Source organism: Balearica regulorum, chromosome W, assembly GCF_011004875.1.
Source record: "Balearica regulorum gibbericeps isolate bBalReg1 chromosome W, bBalReg1.pri, whole genome shotgun sequence".
NCBI lineage: Eukaryota > Metazoa > Chordata > Aves > Gruiformes > Gruidae > Balearica > Balearica regulorum.
The window spans coordinates 28365567-28382748 of record NC_046219.1 but is presented as its reverse complement, the minus strand read 5'-3'; the positions used below and the strand labels follow the sequence as shown (position 1 = coordinate 28382748).

Here is a 17182-nt window from a genome sequence, read left to right as displayed (position 1 = left end):
CATCTACAAGAAGGGCCGGAAGGAGGATCCGGGAAACTACAGGCCTGTCAGCCTGACCTCGGTACCGGGGAAGACTATGGAACAGTTCATCTTGAGTGCGCTCACCAGGCAGGTGCAGGACAACCAGGGGATCAGGCCCAGCCAGCACGGGTTCATGAAAGGCAGGTCCTGCTTGACCAACCCGATCTCCTTCTATGACCAGGTGACCTGCCTAGTGGATGAGGGAAAAGCTGTGGATGTTATCTACCTGGACTTTAGTAAAGCCTTCAATACTGTCTCCCACAGCATTCTCCTAGAGAAGCTGGTGGCTCATGGCTTAGACAGGTGCACTCTTTGCTGGGTAAAAAGCTGGCTGGAAGGCCGAGCCCAGAGAGTTGTGGTGAATGGAATTAAATCCAGTTGGTGGCCAGTCACAAGTGGTGTTCCCCAGGGCTCAGTACTGGGGCCAGTCTTGTTTAATATCTTTATCAATGATCTGGCTGAGGGGATCAAGCGCACTCTCTGTAAGTATGTAGACGACACCAAATTGGGCGGGAGTGTCAATCTACTTGAGGGTAGGAAGGCTCTGCAGAGGCATCTGGACAGGCTGGATCGATGGGCCGATGCCAACTGTATGAGGTTCAGGAAGGCCAAGTGCCAGGTTCTGCACTTGGGTCACAACAACCCCATGCAATGCTATAGGCTTGGGGAAGAGTGGCTGGAAAGCTGCCCAGCAGAAAAGGACCTGGGGGTGCTGGTTGACAGCCGGCTGAACATGAGCCAGCAGTGTGCCCAGGTGGCCAAGAAGGCCAACAGCATCCTGGCTTCTATCAGGAATCCTGTGGCCAGCAGGAGTAGGGATGCGATTGTGGCCCTGTACTCGACTCTGGTGAGGCCGCACCTCAAGTACTGTGTTCAGTTTTTGGGCCCCTCAGTACAAGAAGGACATTGAGGTGCTGGACCGTGTCCTGAGAAGGGCAACGAAGGTGGTGAAGGGTCTGGAGCACAAGTCTTATGAGGAGCGGCTGAGGGAACTGGGGTTGTTTAGCCTGGAGAAGAGGAGTCTCAAGGGAGACCTTATTGCTCTCTACAACTACCTGAAAGGAGGTTGTAGCGAGGTGGGTGTTGGTCTCTTCTCCCAAGTAACTAGTGATAGGACAAGAGGAAATGGTCTCAAGTTGCGTCAAGGGGAGGTTTAGATTGGATATTAGGAGAAATTTCTTCACTGAAAGAGTGGTCAGGCATTGGAACAGGCTGCCCAGGATAGTGGTAGAGTCACCATCCCTGGAGGTGTTCAAAAAGTGTGTAGACATGGCACTTCGGGACATGGTTTAGTAGACATGGTGGTGTTGGGTTGACGGTTGGACTTGATGATCTTAGAGGTCTTTTCCAACCTTAAAGATTCTATGATTCTAAGTAGGATGGAAAACCTACCTTGACCCTAGAGGCACGGGTACATGAATTGCAAGGAAAAACAATCACAAATGGGGATTCCTCCAGGAAAATTGCTGTTCTAGTCTCCAGTGGGCACTTCCCCAGACAGAGTAGGAGGACTGATCTTACCTCTGATCTTATGGAAGGAGCTTCTGATTTGTATTTACAAGAAGTGAATAACAAGGATGGGATTTGAACCCACGTGCATCATAGGAACCCATTCATTGGTAACATATACTATGACCAGGACTAGAGGTACCCTGCCACCAGTCAAGTGGAGGAAAGGGACAACTGCTTTTACTGGACTGTGTGGATTCAATGGTCTGGAACATCAGACTCCCAGGAGTATGTCGTGGTTTAGGCCCAGCCGGCAGCAAGGTACCACGCGGCTGCTTGCTCACCCCTCCCCCAGCATGATGGGGAGGAGAAGTATAACAAAAGGCTTGGGTCGAGATAAGGACAGGGAGAGATCACTCACTAATTATCGTCACGAGCAAAACAGACAGAACTTAGAGAGGGAATTCATCTAATTTATTACTAAGCAAAACAGACTAGAGGAATGAGAAATAAAATCAAATCTTAAAACACCTCCCCCCACCCCTCCCATCTTCCCGGGCTCAACTTCACTCCCAGCTTCAACCTCCACCCCCCTCAGCAGCACAGGGGGGGCAGGGAATGGGGGTTGCGGACAGTTCAGCGCACGTTGTTTCTGCCGCTTCTTTGTCCTCAGGAGGAGGAACGCCTCTCAACGTTCCCCTGCTCCAACATGGAGTCTCTCCCACAGGCTACAGTCCTTCATGAACTGCTCCAGCATGGTCTCCTCCATGGGGTGCAGACCTTCAGGAGAAAAACTGTTCCAGCGTGGGTCTCTCCCACAGGGTCACAAGTCCTGCCAGCAAACTGCCCTGGTATGGGCTCCCCTCTCCACAGGTCTACTGGTCTGGCCAGGGACTTGCTCCAGCCTGGGCTTCCCATAAGCCACAGCCTCCTTCAGGTGCCTCCACCTGCTCCAGCATGGGGCCCTCCACAGGCTGCAGGTGGATCTCTACACCCCCTCATCCTTCCTCCATGGGCTGGCAGGGGAAACAGCCTTCCTCACCATGGTCTTTCACCACGGGCTGCAGGGGGATCTCTGCTCCGGTGCCTGGAGCACCTCCTCCCACTCCTTCTTCACTGACCTTGGTGTCTGCAGAGTTTCTTACATCTTCTCACTCCTCTCTCCGGCTGCAAAAGCTCTCCCTCTAACTTGTTTTTTTTCCTTCTTAAATATGTTATCACAGAGGCGCTGATTGGCTTGGCCTTGGCCAGCGGCGAGCCCATCTTGGAGCTGGCTGCATTGGCTCTGTCAGACACAGTGGAAGCTTCTAGAAGCTCCTCACAGGAGCCACGCCTATAGCCCCCACCCACTACCAAAACCTTGCCACGCAAACCCAACACAGAGTATAAGACTCTGGTGGGCACGGGTGCACAGTTTACTCTAATGTCACCAAGCTATAAAGGGCAGAACCTATTCTGTATTTCTGGAGTGACAGGGGGATCCAACACTTAACTGTATTGGAATCTGAAGTAAGCCTAATTGGGAATGAGTGGCAAAAGCACCCCACTGTGACTGGCCAAGAGGCTCAGTGCATCCTGGACATAGGCTACCTAGCTACCCAATAGACGTGATGAACAAAATAACAGCTATGTCTCCACCAAGTAGCAAAAGGGAAACACAGACTTTCTTAGATGTTGTGAGTTTCTGGAGAATGCATATTCCAAATTACAGTCTGACTGTAAGCCCTCTCTATCAGGTGACCAGGAAGAAGAACTATTTCAAATGGGGCCCTGTCATGGATGAAGGTGTTTTAACATGGTTATGATTTTGTCAATTCAAAATTTATTAATAGAATGAGTTAAATCAAAGGTTGATTTTTAGCAGCACTTAATTGTGGAGAACAACGCTTTAGCAAATAAAGACGGCGTGGGAAATGTGCAATTTCCACATGTGCGCTAAAGCAGAAAAAAACAGCGGTTCAAAGAAAAGATATGCACAAAACAGACCTTGCATTCTTCAGTAGCTCGTAAATAACATGTGACTGGCCGAATCCAGGAGATAAGGAGCTGAGAACAGACAGCCAAGTGCCCGCCAGGTGCAAGAGAAAAACAGAATAGTAGATCTTGTGCGGAACACGAATCGGGTGATGATTGGGGAATAAAAGAACCTCCCCTTTTAACAAGAAATACTATATAATCAGAAAATTCTGTAATAAAGTTGATTCTGTACTTGCACCCTACGGAGTCCGTGTCTATCATACACCACAAATGACGCCCGAATCCGGACTTGAAAAATAGAAGAAGGACTTGGAAAAGAGAAGAAGGAAAAGCAGTGCGGAAAATTACCGGTGGTGTACCCCTGCATAGCTGGACGGAGGAAATTGCACTGCATTGAGCACTCATATTCATCACCGGTTGCTGGACGAAACAGGTGAGCAGCCACGGGGAAGTTTTTTAGACTGTCTTTTTTTTCTCTTCATTATGGGACAGTCAGTGACTCGAGAACAGAAGTTGCATACAGAGAATTTACAATGTACTTTACGAGAACTAGGCTTTAAGGTTGCTCTGCTGCATTTGGTGAGGTTGCTTGTATGGATTCAGAACTATTGTCCGTGGTTCCCTGTTAAAGGCTCATATGATCTCACTCAATGGCAGAAGGTTGGAGAGGAGCTGCAAGCTAAGCAGCTTTTGCAGTTGGAGCTCCCCAATGGTATATTGATTACCTGGCGTGTGGTTTATACTGCTCTCAGGACTCTGCTACCTGCTGAACAGGTATTGCAGAAAGTGAATGACTCCGTATCACCACCCGCTGAGACAAATACGAGAAAAGAATGTCATTCGTTTGAATTAATAGATCCTGAGTTGGAGTCAGACTATGCTGAGGTGGTGACTGAGCCTCTGCTGTTGGAGGGCAGAGCAGACCCTGGGGATCCTTTTGATCCAGGTCCCGTTGACCCCGAACGAGAGCCGGATTTATATCCCCCGCTTAATCCTGTAAAAGCGATGGCTGCTTCTGCCCCCACGGCAGAAGAGATTTTGCAACAACAGAGACAAAAGACTCTCTCACAGATATCCCTGATGCCCACCCCACCCACCCCCCCACTCGGCGCACGCCCACCCCCTTCTGCACCCCCTCCCCCCCCCCCGAGTTACCCATTACAAGGAACTGTTCAGTCTAAAATTTTGGGTGGACTACTTGACGAGTGCCGGACAGAGGCACTAAAAAGAGGGGACATATCGCTTCTTCAAGCCATGCCTGTGTTGTATCAACCGAATAGACCGCCCGAATACACTCATTTACCATATGATGTAATAAAGGAGGTGCACAAATCGATAAAGGAGTATGGTTTGCAGGCATCATTCACAATGAACTTGTTACAGGTTATAGGAGAATCTTACGTACTGACACCCTTAGACTGGAAATCCATCCTATGTCTTGTGTTGTCTGCAGCACAGTACTCTATGTGGTTTTCGGAATACCGTGAGCTGGTGCAAGTTCAGGTGATGAACAATTTAACGGCAGGAACTGCTATTGGTCTTGACGAATTAATGGGAGAAGGGCATTATGCTACGGGGATAGCACAGGCTGGACTATCGCGGAATGTTCTTGCCCAAGCCACAGGGTTAGCCTTGAGGGCACTCCAACGGGTGCCGGATCTCGACAAGCTAGAGTCGTCCTTTGCTTCCATTCGTCAGGGACCTCAGGAGCCGTACATACAATTTTTGGATCGTTTACAAACTGCTACACAGAGACAGATAGAGTCTTCTGAAGCAGCAGAATTGTTATTGTTTCAGCTCGCTATTGAGAATGCAAACACGGACTGCAGGCGAGCCATTGATCCTATTCGTAATCACGCAAAAACTTTGAATGATCTTATTAGAGCATGCCAAAACGTGGGCTCTGAGCAACATGAGGCAGATATGCTAGCTGCTGCCTTAGCTCAACAGTTGGCAGTCGCACGAGCTGCTACTAAATGTTTCTCCTGTGGTCAGGAAGGGCATGTGAAGAAAGATTGTCCGAAAGCGAGAAGAGGAGGATGAGGACAAGGAGTGCAGGGAAGACAACTTGCTCAATTATGCCCTCATTGTCAAAAGGGATACCATTGGGGTAATCAATGTTGTTCTAAGTTTGACAAACAAGGCAATCCACTCCCTGAGAATACCTCGGGAAACGGGAGGAGGGGCGCGAGGTCCGGTGCCCTGAGACTACACAACAGGACCCAGCCCCAGCCCCTGCCAGCACAGTCCTTGACATGGCCGGCACAAATAAGCGAGATGAACGCTGGCAACTCACTACAGTCGAGTCTCTCAGACCAGCCACAGCAGGCAGCGCCGGGTTGGACCTGGCCACCAGTCAATCCACAGTAATTCGAGATCAGTCAGTACATCTAGTGCCGACAGGAGTGTATGGACCTTTGCCTAAGGGTCTATGTGCCTTATTGCTCAGTTGTTCCTCCACTTCCAGAGCAGGTTTATTTGTTTTGCCTGGGGTCATAGATTCCGATAATACTGGGGAAATAAGAATTATGGTTTGGACCCCTATGCCACCTTGTACTATACCTATTGGAGAGCGAATTGCACAATTGCTTTTGCTGCCCAACACACAAATTCAAACTGAAAGTTCCGCCCATGTTGGCGAAAGGGGGTCCTCTGGGTTTGGTAGTACAGGTCTGCCTCGCATTTTTTGGACACAGAAGATTACCACGGGACAACCGATGTTGACTTGTAGAATAAACGGTCGGGTGTTCACTGGCTTAGTGGACACCGGAGCGGATGTTTCTATTATTCAACGATCGGACTGGCCACAGGAATGGCCATTAGTACAGGCATTTGCTGCTATTACTGGAATTGGAGGGACACAGATACCTTGGCAGAGTATGCATTCCTTGATTGTGGAAGGTCCTGACAACAAACAAGCGGTTTTAAAACCATATGTTTTAACTGTGCCATGTACTTTATGGGGTCGTGATCTCTTGCAACAATGGAACATGACAATAACGAAACATTTTTAACATGGGCCACTGACGTTCAGCCGTGACTCAAACTGACTTGGTTATCAGATAAGCCAGTATGGCTAGATCAGTGGCCTTTGAAAGGTGAGCGGCTAGAAAGGGCTCATGAATTGGTGCAAGAGCAGCTACAATTAGGCCATATTGTTCCCTCCACGAGCCCTTGGAATACTCCTATATTTGTTATTCCTAAAAAGTCTGGCAAATGGAGATTGTTGCAGGACCTCAGAGCTATTGTGTTCGTTTTGCCTTTTCGGTTCCTGTGATTAATAATGATAGACTCATGCAACGGTTTCATTGCGTGGTTTTACCACATGGAATGAAAAATAGCCCAACTATATGTCAAATTGTTGTTAGTGAGGCCTTGTCAAATATTCGCAAAACATATGATGCAATCATGTTATATCATTACATGGACAATATTTTGTTGGCTGCGGAAACTGAATCATCTCTTTCCCGAGTTTTCGACAGTTTAGTAGCTGAGCTTCGGCGATACGGTCTCCAAGTTGTGACGGAAAAGGTACAATCACTCCCTCCATGGAGGTATCTTGGCTGGAAACTTCTTGATTCGCATGTATATCCACAGTCTGTACGACTTGCTACTACAGTGAGTACTCTAAATGACTTACAGAAGTTGTTGGGGACAATTAACTGGCTTCGACCTCTGTTGGGAGTAACGACACACGAACTGTCGCCCTTGTTTTCGTTGTTGAAGGGGAATCCTGAACTAACTTCTCCTAGACAATTGACAGAAGCAGCCCAGTTGGCGCTGCAGACAGTGATAAAATTAATTTTACATTTGCTCATCGAATTTCTCTGCAATTGCCAGTTGTTCATCGTTTATCATTCCTTTCAACCATATGCTCTCCTAGGTCAGTGGGACGAGAAGGTGCGGAAGGAAGAGCATGCTTTACGCATTTTGGAATGGTTATTTTTGCCACATTCTTTTGCGAAAACATTGACCACTGCCCTAGAAATGATTGCTAGACTTCTTTCGCAGGGTCATTTGAGATGTCAACAATTGACAGGACAAGATCCTACCTTCCTTCATCTACCATTAACCAAAGAAGAATTTCATGTTGTATTGTGTAATAGTTTGACTTTTCAGGCTGCACTGGCTGATTATACTAATGTTGTTTTGTATTCTTTGCCACGCCATCGTTTATTAGGTTCTCTGCACTGTTTACCTCTTCAACCACGGTCTTTGTTGAGTTCTGTTCCTCTACAAAATGCTCGTACTGTGTTTATCGATGGTTCTGGCGAAACAGGTAAGGCTGCAGTTGGATGGCGTCACGCAAACTGCGAGGAGCGGGCCTCAGATGTTTCTCACTTATCTGGATCGACGCAGATTGTAGAGTTAGCTGCAGCGGTCCGTGCCTTTGAGTTATTTTCTAAGGAACCTCTTAATATCCTTGCAGATTCTGCATATGTTACAGGTATTGTTCAGCGCTTAGAATCCGCTTTTATATGAGAGGTAGACAACAAACAGTTGTTTGATTTATTGTTAAAGCTAGCCCAACTTTTAAAAATCAGACAGCGTTCTTATTTCATTGTCCATATTCGTTCTCACACTAACTTACCAGGACCCCTTGCCGAAGGTAATACAATAGCAGACCAATTCACAATGGCTGCGTTTTTTCCTCGACGTTTTGATCAGGCAAAATTAGCTCATGAATTTTTCCACCAAAACACACACTCATTACGAAAGCACTTCTCTTTAACTACTGCACAAGCTCAAGATATAATTCGAGCATGCTCGGATTGTCAGTGCCTGTCCCCTTTGCCAGTTTTACCAGGGACTAATCCCAGAGGTTTAAATGCTAATGATTTGTGGCAGTCAGACGTCACACATATTTCTTCTTTTGGATGCCTTAAGTACGTTCATGTTTCTATTGACACCTTCTCTGGTTTTCTGGTAGCCACTGCCCATTCCAGAGAACGTGCCAGAGATAACATGAAGCATTTTTTGAGATGCTTTGTGACCATGGGGGTCCCACAGAAAGTTAAAACAGACAATGGCCCAGCTTATGTTTCTCGACGTTTTCTGTTATTCTTACAGGATTGGGGAGTTGAACATATTACTGGAATTCCGCGTTCCCCTACTGGTCAAGCAATAATAGAACGTGCCCACCGTTCTTTGAAATCTATTATTGATAAACAAAAAAGGGGGAATCCAGTAGGGACAACACCGCAGGAAATATTAGACAAAGCTACTTATGTTCTAAATTTTCTTAATCTATCTGGATCTAAGCAATATAGTTCCGCAGTAGGTAGACATTTTAGAACTGAGGAATCCTCTACCGTGAAGCCTCAGGTGTTTTATAAAAATTTGGAATCTAGTCAATGGGAAGGACCGGTCCCCTTGCTTACCTGGGGACGGGGATATGCTTGTGTTTCTCTTCCCTCAGGTCCCTATTGGATCCCTGCAAGGTATGTAAAGCCAGTGCAAGTGAAAACACATACTGAAGATGAACAGGATGATAAGAAACACCAAGATGATGTTGCATCTGGGATTGATCAACCTCAAAATTAAGATATGGTGGCTTATAGAATTGCAGATGTATTACAATGATAGTTTTAACACATCAGATTTATCTTTTTTCCCGGCTCATTCAAATATTTGGCAGATGGGTCTTTCCTTTTTTAAGCGACAATTATATCAAGTACTAATGACGGACAACACAACTAAGGCTAATGTAACGCTTTTGTCTGAAGCAGAAAACATGGTCTGCACAACCTATCCTTATCTTTTGCTCTAACCTCCAATGCTACTATTCTATCATGTAATGGATCTTTTTGTATTACCCTGTCTTCACCAGACTTTAGGAGTTGTATAACTTTTAGCGATTTATAAAATAGTGAAACAACATTTAGAAGGACATTTGATTTATCTCTTCAACATAATATTCAGTCTTTACATGATCAATTGAGGGACCAAATTAAAAAATTATGGGAACTAATGAGTCAAAGTGTATTCGACACATTAAAAAATGGCCTATCATGGCTAAATCCAAAAACTTGGTTTAGTGGTTTAAATCTTCGAATGTGGGTTTTTATTGGCATAGGCACTGTGTTGTTTTTCTTGTTCTTGGTGGGTTTTTTTACAGATTCAATGTCGGCTATCTGACGAGAGCGGAAGATAGAGGCACATGTTATGGCCACACTGTTGCTCAACGGGGTTGTCATAAACAAAAAAGGGGGAGATGTGGAGAACAACGCTTTAGCAAATAAAGACGGCATGGGAAATGTGCAATTTCCACATGTGCGCTAAAGCAGAAAAAAACAGCGGTTCAAAGAAAAGATATGCACAAAACAGACCTTGCATTCTTCAGTAGCTCGTAAATAACATGTGACTGGCCGAATCTAGGAGATAAGGAGCTGAGAACAGACAGCCAGGCGCCCGCCAGGTGCAAGAGAAAAACAGAATAGCAGACCTTGTGGGGAACACGAATCGGGTGATGATTGGGGAATAAAAGAACCTCCCCTTTTAACAAGAAATACTATATAATCAGAAAATTCTGTATAAAGTTGATTCTGTACTTGCACCCTACGGAGTCCATGCCTATCATACACCACACTTAATAATTGACTAATTTAAAGACTTACAAATAATTCAGTATATTATTAATATACTAATTATATTATAATATAATACATTATATTATGATCAAAACAGCGACTTAACAACTTAATTACAGATTCAAAGATGACAAGATTCACACTAACTTACTGTAAAGTATCTGAAATCAAAGTGTATAAGTATATATATATAAACACAAAACATGCAGGTACACACAGATAGACAGAAATGTTTGGGCCCAGTGATATATGGCACCTACACTCATGAAGGCAAATGTGTATATTTAAACAGATAGATTGATAGGGAGGTGGATGAAGGAAGCTAGATTATAGCTGAAATTTCCTTCTTTGAGTTTAGAGTAAATGCTCACAATGCATCAGCATTCCTCAACGGGCGATGGTTGAGACTCGAGTAGGCTGACTTCGCACTGGTCTTCTGTTGGATTCGTCAGCAGACGATCCTCTAAGAGTTTGTGCCTGAGAGGCGTCCCAACTCAGGGGAGATGCTGGTCATAGCCCGCTGCGATCCAGAAGAGCTCAAAGGGTCTCACTTAAAATCGCAATGTATAGGATCCGAAATAACTGAATTCTGTGAGGTACTATTCCGCTTCGGCCCAGCTTGGATGGTGAAATATTCTGGTACTTTCCACCAGTTGCGCAGACTCAGAATTTTTCTGGCATCACCCTCTTTTGGGCCATGACCCAGGTACAGGTGTACCAGGCTGTCAGGAGGTGATTGATTGTCATTATTGTTCCCAAATAATAGGGGAACAAGAGCATCACAACTCAGTGTCCTGGTTCTGGCTAGGATTGAGTTAATTTTCACAAGGAGCCAGGACAGGTGAGCCAAGCTGGCCAGGGGGCTACTCCATACCATGTGACGTCATGCTCACCATAAAAGGGGGCTAGTTGGGGAGGGGCAGGTTCGGAGTGGCTCCGGGACGGTCTGAGCATCCGGTCGGTCAGTCGTGGGATCGGGAAATTGCTTTCTGTTATCACCCATTGTGAGCATTCCATTATCAGTACTGTTGTTGATTGTTTCCCTCTCCCTTGCTGTCCCAGTAAACTGTCCTTATCCCAACACACGAGGCTTTGCCTTTTCCTTCCCATCCTCCTCCCCGGCCTGCTGGGGGAGGGGTGAGCGTGGTGCTCAGCTGCCGACTGGGGCTAAACCAGTCAGTCCTTTTGGTGCCCAACGTGAGGAATGAAGGTTTGTGATAACAACGAGTCTGACCCAAGTGTGTTAAGACAAAGTCATTATAAGCATTTAGAATGTTATTGAAACAGTCGCTGGTCACAATGATGTTCTGTTTGGTCCCATGGCTCTGGTTTGTAAACCTGTCTTTACTCTATGTAATCCCTGTGGTGCTGTTTATCACCTCTGGGAGAGGGGTTCGTGTTCCCATGTTGTTGTATTGTGTGATAATGACTTATGATAACATTGACAGTCATGAGTCTAAGCTGGTACTTGCTGTATGTACTTCTTGCGATGCTGTTTATCATCTCTGGGGGAGGGGCACGGATTCTCATTTTGCTGTACTGTGCGATATCAACTTATGTTATGATAACACCAATGGTCATGAGCTTAAGTTGGTATTTGTATGGCGCTTTGCTGCCGTGCCCGTACCTCGGACGACATCTTTTTGAACTGATTAATAATAGCACCCAATCTATGGGAAAGACAAGGGGGAATAGTTTCTCCCACTCTTTCACCTCCCCTTTTCTGTTAAAGCTAGTCACAGCAGCTTTTGAGAATTTTGAGTACCCTTGGGATGTTCAAGCCAGCATGTTCCTATTGCTAGGTCTCCTGAATGTGTTTCAAATCTTGTTCAGGGTTACAAAAAAGTGTTTTAAGAATATCACCCAGGGATCTTCCACGAGGCTGAATAGTCAGGGCTGGCGTGGCATGTGGGAGAATATGGGCAGGTATCTAGAAACCTTCTCACCCCCAATGGTTTGGAATTTCACCCCTGAACAACTGCAAGACCCTGATAAAATGGTAGAATATTTGAAAGGACAATGCTGTGGCTATTCCAAGGAGACACAACTTACTGCCCTGTGCTGGGCCCTGGCCACTATCTACCAGATACTGATCGATAGTAGGCAGCACCACCAGGGGGAAGAGAGGGAAAACAGACCCACCGGCACTGCGGCCAGCCCAACCCCCACGACAGGTACAGCAGCTAGCCCAAACCCCACGACATGCATGGCAGCTAGCCCAACCCCCCACAACAGGCACTGTGGCCACTCAAACCCTGGCGACAGACACTGTGGCTACTCAAACCCCCATGACAGGGACTGCAGGTGAATGGACAAAACAACCTGTACTCATATCAGTTGCCCCTATACACAAGAAGAAATACACAAAAAAACAGTTTGTTTAGCGAGGGATGATGATGAACCAGGACCATCACAAGAACAGGAAGAAGAGGCGGAATCAGAGGTAATCACCCGATCCCTGTCCCTGAGTGAGCCGCAAGATATGCGGAAAGATGTCAGCCGCCTTCGATGGGAGCACATGATGACCTGGCTGCTCCGATGCTGGGATAACGGGGCCAGTAGCCTGGAATTAGAGGGTAGGGAGGCCAAGCAGCTGGAATCCCTGTCTAGGGAAGGGGGCACTGACAAGGCGGTTGGGAAGAAGGCACAGGCTCTCAGCCTCTGGAGGCAACTCCTGTCAAGTGTGAGGGAAAGGTATCCTTTCAGCGAAGATGTCGTATGTCGGCCAGGCAAGTGGACCACCATGGAGAGAGTTATCCAGTACTTGAGGGAATCAGCCATGTGGGAGATGGTTTATTATGACCTGGACAACGCACAGTTGACCACTAACCCCAATGAAGTCCAATGTAACTGACCCATGTGGCAGAAGTTTGTACAGAGTGCACCATTATCGTATGCCAACTCACTGGCAGTAATGGACTGGAAAAGTGAAGAGGTGCCAACAGTGGATGAAGTGGCTGGCTGACTCTGGCAATATGAAGAGAGTCTTTCTTCCTCTCTTGTCTTGGCTGTGGAGAAACTGTCCAAGGACATCCGGCAACTCAAACAGGATATGTCTTACTCCCCACTTGTACAGACCCGTATTTCAGCTATTAGGAGTATGCGTTCCTTGCCTCCAGAGAGGGGATAAAGAGCGTACACACCACGAGGTATCCTGTGGTTTTATCTGCGTGACCACAGAGAAGACATGAGGAAATGGGATGGGAAGCCTACCTCAACCCTATGGGCACGAGTACGTGAGCTGCAAGGCAAGACAGTCGTAAAAAGGGACTCTTCCAGGATAAATGCCGCTCCAGTTTCCAGTGGGCAGTCCCCCAGACTGAGTGAAAGGCCTACTCATATGTATGATCCTCTTGAAGGGACTTCTAAGTCATTTTTGCAAGAAGTGAGTTGCGAATATGATGAGCAGGATTGGAGGGGCCCTGCCTCCAGCCAGGTGGAGGAGAGGGACAATAGGGTTTATTGGACTGTGTGGATCCAATGGCCTGGCACGTCAGATCCACAGGAGTACAAGGCCCTAGTGGACACTGGTGCACAGTGTATTTGAATGCCATCCAGCCATCAAGGGGTGGAACCCATCTGTATTTCTGGAGTGACAGGGGGATCCCAACAGTTGACTCTGCTGGAGGCTGAAGTGAGTCTGACTGGGAATGACTGGGAAAAGCACCCCATTGTGCCTGTCCCAGAGGCTCCGTGCATCCTTGGCACAGACTACCTCTGGAGAGGGTATTTCAAGGACCCAAAAGGCTACCGGTGGGCTTTTGGAATAGCTGCCTTGGAAGCGGAGGAAATTGAACCGTTGTCTACTTTGCCCCATCTCTCGGAGGACCCTTCTGTTGTGGGGTTGCTGAGGGTTGAAGAGCAACAGGTGCCAATTGCTACCACAACTGTGCACCGGTGGCAATACCGCACCAACCGAGACTCCCTAATTCCCATCCATAAGCTGATTTGTAGACTGGAGCGTCAGGGAGTGATCAGCAGAACCCGCTCACCCTTTAACAGTCCCATATGGCCAGGGCGGAAGTCCAATGGAGAGTGGAGGCTGACGGTAGACTATCGTGGCCTGAATGAAGTCACGTCGCTGATGAGTGCTGCCATGCCAGGCATGCTGGAACTTCAATATGAACTGGAGTCAAAGGCAGCCAAGTGGTATGCCACAGCTGATATAGCCAGGCCACAGTTTGCCTTCACTTGGAGGCGCATCCAGTATACCTGGAATCAACTGCCCCAGGGGCGGAAACACAGCCCCACCATTTGCCATGGCCTGATCCAGACTGCACTGGAAAAGGGTGAAGCCTCAGAGCACCTGCAATACATTGATGACATCACTGTATGGGGCAACTCAGCAGAGGAAGTTTCTGAGAAAGGGAAGAAAATAATCCACATCCTGCTGAAAGCCAATTTAGCCATAAAATGAAGTAAGGTCAAGGGACCTGCGCAGGAGATGATCCAGTTTTTAGGCATAAAGTGGCAAGAGGGACATGTTCAGATCCCAATGGATATTATCAACAAAACAGCAGCCATGTCCCCACCAACCAACAAAAAGGAGACACAGGCTTTCTTAGGCGTTGTGGGTTTCTGGCAAATGCACATTCCGAATTACAGTCTGAAAGTAAGCCCTCTCTACCATGTAACCCAGAAGAAGAATGATTTCAAATGGGGCCCTGAGCAACGACAAGCTTTTGAACAAATTAAAGACAAAATACTTCATGCAGTGGCCCTTGGGCCAGTCCAAGCAGGACCAGATGTGAAAAATGTGCTGTACACCGCAGCCGGGGAGAATGGCCCTACCCGGAGTCTCTGGCAGAAAGCACCAGGGGAGACTCGAGGTCGACCCCTGGGGTTTTGGAGTCGAGGATACAGAGGATCCGAGGCCCGCTACACTCCAGCTGAAAAGGAGATGTTGGCTGCATATGAAGGGGTTCGAGCTGCTTCAGAGGTGATTGGCACAGAAGCACAGCTCCTCCTGGCACCCTGACTACCGGTGCTGGGCTGGATGTTCAAAGAGAGGGCTCCTTCTACACATCATGCAACCGACGCTACGTGGAGGAAGTGGGTTGCACTGATTACAAAGTGGGCTTGAATAGGAAACCCCAGTCGCCCAGGAATTCTGGAAGTGATCACAGACTGGCCAGAAGGCAAAGATTTCGGAATGTAGCCAAAGAAGGAAGTGAGATGTGCTGAAGAGGCCCCACCATATAAGAAGCTACCAGAAAATGAGAAGCTATATACCCTCTTCACTGATGGGTCCTGTCACATTGTGCGCAAATATTGAAGGTGGAAGGCTGCTGTATGAGAGTGATCGAACAGCTGTGTGATTGTTTTGCTACCTGTCATGTTAAACCACAACAGGCAACAACTGGACAGTCTAAACAAAATATGTGCTCATGCGTCCTTGACAGCTATGACAATACTGACATATACCCCCAACATGTAGAAGTTAAATCTACAATTCTACTTACAAGATTTTGAGAAAATACAGAATGTCAGCATGCCAGAGAAATTAGAAGACTGGACATCACAGTAGAATCTGACAATAGATTGGCACTGTGGTGGGTTGACCCTGGCTCAGGTGCCCACCAGAGCCGTTCTATCACTCCCCTCTTTCATTAGACAGAGGAGAAAAAGTACAATGAAAAAAAAAAACTTATGGGTCGAGATAAGGACAGGGAGAGATCATTCTCTAATTATCATCACGAGCAAAACAGACTGAACTTAGAGAGAAAATTCATCTAATTTACTACTAAGCAAAACAGAGTAAAGGAATGAGAAATAAAACCAAATCTTAAAACACCTCCCCCCACCCCTCCCATCTTCCCAGGCTCAACTTCACTCCCGGCTTCAACCTCCGCCCCCCTCAGGGGCACAGGGGGACGGGGAGTGGGGGTTACAGTCAGTTCCTCACGCGGTGTTTCTGCCGCTTCTTCATCCTCAGGGGAGGACTCCTCTCATGGTTCCCCTGCTCCAGCATGGAGTCCCTCTCACGGGAGACAGTCCTTCATGACCTTCTCCAACGTGAGTCCTTCCCACGGGCTACAGTCCTTCATGAACTGCTCCAGCGTGGGTCTCTCCCACGGGGTGCAGACCTTCAGGAGCAAACTGCTCCAGCGTGGGTCCCCCACGGGGTCACAAGTCCTGCCAGCAAACCTGCTCTGGCGTGGGCTCCTCTCTCCACGGGGCCACAGGTCCTGCCAGGAGCTTGCTCCAGCGCCGGCTTCCCACGGGGTCACAGCCTCCTTCAGGTGCCTCCACCTGCTCCGGCGTGGGGTCCTCCACGGGCTGCAGGTGGAATCGCTACACCCCCTCATCCTTCCTCCATGGGCTGCAGGGGGACAGCCTGCTTCACCATGGTCTTCACCACGGGCTGCAGGGGAATCTTGCTCCGGCGCCTGGAGCACCTCCTCCCCCTCCTTCTTCACTGACCTTGGTGTCTGTAGATGTTCTTACATCTTCTCACTCCTCTCTCTGGCTGCAAAAAGCACTCTCTAACTGTTTTTTTCTCTTTCTTAAATATGTTATCACAGAGGCGCTGATTGGCTTGGCCTTGGCCAGCGGTGGGTCCGTCTTAGAGCCGGCTGGCATTGGCTCTATCAGACACAGGGGAAGCTTCTAGCAGCTTCTCACAGAAGCCACCCCTGTAGCCCCCCCCGCTACCAAAACCTTGCCATGCAAAACCAACACAGGCGCCTACAAAGAGGTCTTACCACCTGTCGCGGTTTAACCTGGCCAGCAGATAAAACAACCCCATAGCCATTCGCTCAGTCCCCCCTTCCCACTGGGACAGGGGAGAGAATTGAAAATGGAAAAGAAAAAAATAAAACTTTTGGGTTGAGATAAAGACAGTTTAATAGGACAAAAAAAGGAAATAACAATAACAATAATTATAATTATTATTATAGAATATACAAAACATGGATGGTGGCCAATGCCCTGTGGGGGTGGTTACAGCAGTGGAAACGGAGCAACTGGCAACGCAGAGGCAAACCCATCTGGGCTGCCCCATTGTGGCAAGATATTGCTGCCCGGCTAGAGAAGCTGGTTGTAAAGGTATGTCATGTAGATGCCCACATACCCAAGAGTTGGGCCACTGAGGAACATCAGAACAACCAGCAGGTGGATCAGGCTGCCAAGATTGAAGTGGCTCA

The 17182-nt window shown here is 47.6% G+C and overlaps 1 protein-coding gene and 2 long non-coding RNA genes across 5 annotated transcripts in view; 1 reads left to right on the top strand and 2 right to left on the bottom strand.

Annotated features, from left to right (window-relative positions):
* Positions 1-2421, top strand: part of LOC142599269 (uncharacterized) — a 543147-nt gene extending 540726 nt beyond the window's left edge. Inside the window, exon 3 of the long non-coding RNA XR_012832899.1 lies at positions 2274-2421. This is a non-coding gene — a long non-coding RNA (uncharacterized LOC142599269). The remainder of the gene's footprint in view (positions 1-2273) is intronic.
* The window catches only part of LOC142599156 (3-hydroxy-3-methylglutaryl-coenzyme A reductase-like), a 695832-nt gene that overhangs the window by 407503 nt on the left and 271147 nt on the right, over positions 1-17182 (bottom strand). The window lies entirely within an intron of this gene.
* Positions 1-17182, bottom strand: part of LOC142599217 (uncharacterized) — a 544015-nt gene that overhangs the window by 396953 nt on the left and 129880 nt on the right. The gene's annotated exons all lie outside the window — the stretch shown is intronic.